The sequence below is a fragment of the Hemitrygon akajei genome, chromosome 12 (assembly GCF_048418815.1).
Source record: "Hemitrygon akajei chromosome 12, sHemAka1.3, whole genome shotgun sequence".
Taxonomy (NCBI): domain Eukaryota; kingdom Metazoa; phylum Chordata; class Chondrichthyes; order Myliobatiformes; family Dasyatidae; genus Hemitrygon; species Hemitrygon akajei.
Window position 1 is genome coordinate 36,844,844 of NC_133135.1, and position 6,000 is coordinate 36,850,843.

Consider the following 6,000-nt stretch of genomic DNA (forward strand, 5'->3'; position numbering starts at 1 on the left):
ATGTTTATAGAAGATATTACATTTTGGATTTCCCGTAGTGTGATTATGGGAAGGTAAAGATTCTGAGTGCAGGAGATTGACCGTGAGTTTACTCAATGTTTTAGAAAAATGAGGTGGGGGGGGGATCTCATTGAAACCTATCGAATATTGCAAGGCTTAGATAGACTGGACATGGAGAAGATGTTTCTCATAGTGGGAGAGTCTAGGACCAGAGGGTACAACCTCAGAATAGGGGAACCGTTATTTAGAACAGAGATGAGAGGGAATTTCTTTAGCCAGAGGGAATTCATTGCCACATATGACTGGAGGCCAGTCATTGGGTATATTTAATGCTGAGGTTGATTGGTTCTTGATTAGTAATGGCATCAAAGGTTACGGGGAGAAGGCAGATAAATATGGTTGAGAGTGATAATAAATCAGCTATGATGGAATGACAGAGCAGACTCAATGGGCCAAATGGCATAATTCTGCTCCTATGTCTTATTGTGTTGCGGTGATTGAAGTACTAATATGCTAAACAGACACCAGAAATGGGCAAATTATGAGGAAAATCTGGAAAAGCTAGACTTAGAAATCCAACAAAAAACGTCTTTTTTTACTTTTTTTCTTTAATTAGGTTCTTTGGGTTTCTTGCTTTGTGGCTACCTGTGAGCAAACATATCTCAAGGTCATGTAATTTATATATTTGATAATAAATGTACTTTGAATCTTTGTATCTGCATAGTTCAGAGCAGTAAAAGGGTTCAACTGATACATAAGATCCTGAGGGGTCCTAACAGAATACATATAGACAGAATGTTTCTTCTTGTGGATTTTTCTAGAATTAGAAGTCATTCTTTTCAAATAAAGAGATGTCAAGTTAGAGCAGCACTCAAAATGGTGGAGGAACTCAGCAGGTCAGGGGGCATCTATCATCAGGACTGGAAAGGAAGAAGGAAGAAACCAGAATGAGGTGGTGTTTACTGAAGGGTCTTGGCTTGAAACGTTGACTGTTTATTCCCCTCCATAGATGCTACTGACTTGCTGATTTCCTCCTGCATTTTGTGTGTTCTGGATTTCCAGTATCTGCAGAATCTCTTGTGTTTATGAATTGCCAGTTGGATACAGATTAAGCAAATTTTTCACTCACTGAAAATTATGAGTGTTTGGCTAACCTCCTACCTCAAAGGAGTTGTGGAAGTAGAGTCTTTTAATATTAATAATTAGATTATTGATAGATTCTTGACACGGGGCTGAAAGATTATTAAAGTCCTCTGTATTGTTGGACATTATTTAGTGCTGGGGTCACACAGCTTCAAAGACCGTGGTTCAGTCCTCTCCTAGGATTCTGTCAATGGTGTTTGCATGTTCTTTCTGTGAACAGATGGATTTCTATAGGTGCTCCAATTTTCTCAAACATCCCAAAGAATTGTGAGATGGCAGATCTTATTGGCTACTGTATATTATTCCTTGTAACTAGATGGTAGGAGAATTAATGGAGATGGTGAACAAATGAAGAGAGAAGGCTGTAGATTGCTTTTACAGCTGGATAGACATAGTAGGCCAAGTGCCACACTTGTATCATAAAGAAATGTGTGTAATCATGTTAAAGAGCAATTGAATGTTTTAATGAAGATGTTTTCAGGATATCTCTTGATGAACGAGTTGAAATCCTTCACTTTGTATTAGTGTTTTTCCCCAAAGACGTGATGTGAAGTCATGACCGATGCCAGGGAAAGGAAAGGCACACAATTGATTGCTGAACAATTTCTGAGCTGCTTCATCTGTTGCAGCATCTTAGTTTCAAATTTATACACATTCACTGCATGGTGACTTTAGATCTGATGAATTAGCAGTGAGTCACTAACACCTCTTCAAGAACAGTTACTACCCCTCAACCATCAGGCTCTTGAACAAAAGGGGATAACTACACTTATTTAAGGATTCTTTTATATTGTTATTTCGTGTTTATTATTTTTGCTATTTATTTATTATCTACATTTGCACAGTTTGCTTATAGTTCCTGATATTTACTGTTTACAGTTACTGTTCTATAGATTTGCTAAACATGCCTGCAGAAAAAGAATCTCAGGGTTGTATGTGATGATGTATATGTACGCTGAAAATAAATTTTACTTTGAACTTTGAATTTGAAATATTTGATACATGTGATAACAACAATAGTTCTAAAATCACTTTCTGTTTTCAATGTTTCAAGGGCAATCTTACAATTGAGCATTAAGGGAAAACGTGTATATTTGTGTCCACTTGTTTAAAGTGTCTCTCCAGAAGTCAAATTTAAATTTCCTTGCATGTTGCATAGAATCAGGTGACAATATATTCCAGTCAGATGTTACAGGTTCCTAGATAGATAGGCTTTGACCTTTGCTGGTATGAATGATATGTATCCTACTTTGGAGCTGCCTCACTAAGGATCTCAGGATATATTTTTTCCAACAAACTTCCTGTGCCTGTCTTGTATATTAACTTCTGTTGCTTTTATCCATTAAGGATGCTAACAGTTTTACATTGCTAAGGTAACCAAATGCCATCCCCTTCTCTCAATCCCTTTCTCCACCGCATCTCATTTCAGGATGAAGCTTTTCATTTCAGAGCTAAGGAGCTGTCCTCCTATTTCAAAAAAAGGGACTTCCCTTCCTCCACCATTAATGTTGGCCTCATCCATATCTCTTCCATTTTGCACATGTCTGCCCTCACGCCATCCTCCTGCCACCCCACCAGGGATAGGGTTCCTTGCTTCCTCACCTACCACCCCACCAGCCTCTGCGTCCAGCACATAATTCTCCATAACCCCTGTGATCTCTAATGGGATCCCACTACCAAGCACATATTTCCCTGCCCCCATACTTTCTGCTTTCTGCATGGATTGCTCCCTATGTGACTCCCTTGTCCATTCATCCCTCCCCACTGATCTCCCTTTTGGCACTTATCCTTGCAAGCAGAAGAAGTGCTATGCCTAGCCCTACACCTCCTCCTTCACTACCATTGGGCCCCAAACAGTCCTTCCAGATAAAGTCATCTATTGTATCTGGTGCTCCTGGTGTGGCTTCCTGTATATCGGTGAGACCTGATGTAGATTAGGAGACCCCTTCGCTGATCATGTACATTCCATCTGCCAGAAAAAGCAGGATCCAGTGGCCACCCATTTTAATTATACTTCCCATTCCCATTCTGACACCTCAGTCCATGGCCTCCTCTACTTCCGTGATGAGACCATGCTCAGGTTGGAGGAGCAACATATTATTTTTCTGTCTGGATCGCCTCCAACCTGATGGCATGAACATCGATTTCTCGAACTTCTGATAATGGCCCCCCACTCTCCTTCCCACCCCCCATTCACATTTCCCTCACTCACCTTATATCCTTACCTACTCATCAACTCCCTCTTGTGCTCCTCGCCCTTCCCTTTCTTCCATGGCCTCTGTCCTCTCATTTCAGATTCCGCCTTCTCCAGCCTTTTATCTATTTCACCAATTGACTTCCCAACTTATTACTGCACCCTTCCCCTCTTCTCATCTTTTTTCTCTAGTCCTGATGAAGAGTCTCAGCCCGAAACATCGACTGTTTATTCTTTTCCATAGATGCTGCTGGCCTGCTGAGTTCCTCCAGCATTTTGTGTGTGTTGAAGGTCCAGCATCTGCAGATTATTTCTTGTTTTTGATTGATCCTAATGGACCAAGTATTATTTACTCTTTCTATCCAAGTTGGGGGTATGCTGACACTTGTGGACTTCTCCTAGCATATACTTGGACTATGTTGGTTATTAATGGAAATAAAACTGGATGTTTCAATGAATGTATGACAAATAAAGCTAATCTTTAATCTTTAGCATGCAAATTGTACATTGTTACCGATTTTGCAATCAATGATAAGCTGGTTATGTTTGCCATTAAATTGCACATGAATAACAAACTTAACCTGCAAAAAGTGGGACTTGTCTGAATACTCAAACTCAAGTAATTATAACCAAAATTACTAACACATGCCATAATCTCTTGCAGCCGTTCTTTTCTAATGAAAGGGAAAATCCCTGTGCAAAGTTCCGATTTGGTGCAGATTGTTTGAACAGTAAGGTGGGGGAGGAAATTAATATAATTTTGTACTCCTGTGGTATAATGATTCCACTGTGGGAGTGCAATCAGCATCCCAGCAATTGGCATGTGCGTGATTTCTACATACAAGTCTTGAAAACCTGGCTTTGCTGTTGCTTACTTGGAGAAAATCCAGCAGTTCAGGGAGGAACTTACCATTTCCTTACAAATTCTGTCTAATATCTCTGACTTTCTTCATCTTGACTGAATGTTCTTTGAACATAAATAAAAAACAATTTTTCCCTTATTCTCTAATGAAGGTTGATTGAGAATGCTAAGCAAAACACAAATTGCTGGGATAACTCACCCAGGTCCTTTTACTCATCCCCTTCCTTTCAAACCGTTCCCATCCCCATCCCCACACAGCACCCAGTTACCCAGTTTCTTCCCTACCATTCATTGTGGTTCTATCTTCCCTACTGCTTGTCACCACATAGCCTATTCCTTCCTCTCCCTCTATTTGAGTCTCTGAGACCATCCTTCAGGAAGGTGCACCTACAGAAAGTGTCCTGCCCAGATGGAGTAGCTTGCCGAGTACTAAAGACCTGTGCTGATCAACTGGCAGGAGTGTTCACTGATATCTTTAACCTCTTCAATTATACCAGTGCCTAAGTCCAGTAGCACTTGCATTCACTTTGATAAAGTGACTTGAATCTACTGCAATTTGCCTGGTGGCACAACATATCCAAAACAGATACCATTTCATTGGCTCTCCATTTAACCGTGGAACATCTGGACAGCAAAGGTGCATACATCAGGATGCTTTTGATTACAGATTGGCATTCAATACTATCGTTCCCTCAAAGATAATCAATAAGCTTCAAGACCTTGACCTCAGTACCTCCTTGTGCAATTGTCAGTTCAGATTGGCATCAACATCTCCTCCACAATATCCATCAGCACAGGTACACCACAAGGTTGTGGGCTTAGCCCCCTGCTCTACTGGATTTATACTTATGATTGTGTGGCTAAGCACAAGTCTAATGCTATACTTAAGTTTGCTGATTACACCGCTGTCATTGAATCAAAGTTGGTGACGAACCAGCATAGAGGAGGGAGATTGAAAAGCTAGCTAAGTGGTGCCAAACAACAACCTCGCTTTCAATTGCAGCAAGACCAAGGAGCTGATAATTGACTTTTAGAGAATCATGAGCCAGTCCTAATTGGGGGATCAGAGGCAGAGAGGGTCAGCAACTTTTAATTACTCTGTGTTATCATTTCACATGATTTGTCTTGGGCCCAGCACTGAAGTGCAGTTAGAAAGAAAGTATGACAGCACCTTCATTTTCTTAGAAGTATGAAGATTCAACATTACATCTAAAACTCTAACAGACTTCTATAGGAATGTGGTGGAGAATATGTTAACTGGTTTTATCATGGCTTGGTATGGAAACCCCAATGCCCCAGAATGGAAAATCCTACAAAAAGTATTGGATACGGCCCAGTCTCATGGATAAAGCCCTCCCCACCATTGAGCATATCTATAGGGAGCGTTGTTGCAGGAAAGCAGCATTCATCATCAAGAACTCATCACCCAGGCCATGCTCTCTTCTCGTTGCTACAACCAAGGAGAAGTTACAGGAGCCTCAGGACCCACATCACCACTTTCAGGCCATCAGGCTCTTGAACCAGTGGGGATAATGCCTCTCGACTCATCTCAGCTCTGAAATGTTCCCACAACCTATGGACTTACTTTCACGAACACTTCATCTCATCTTCTTGATAGTTACAGTATTGCTAATTTATTTTTTTTTATTTTGTATTTGCACACGTTGTTGTCTTTTGCACATTGGTTGTTTGTCTATCTTGGTGGGGGCAGTCCTTCATTGATTCTATTATGTTTCTTAGATTTACTGAGTATGCCTGCAAGAAAACAAATGTCAATATTGTATGTGTTGACATATATGTA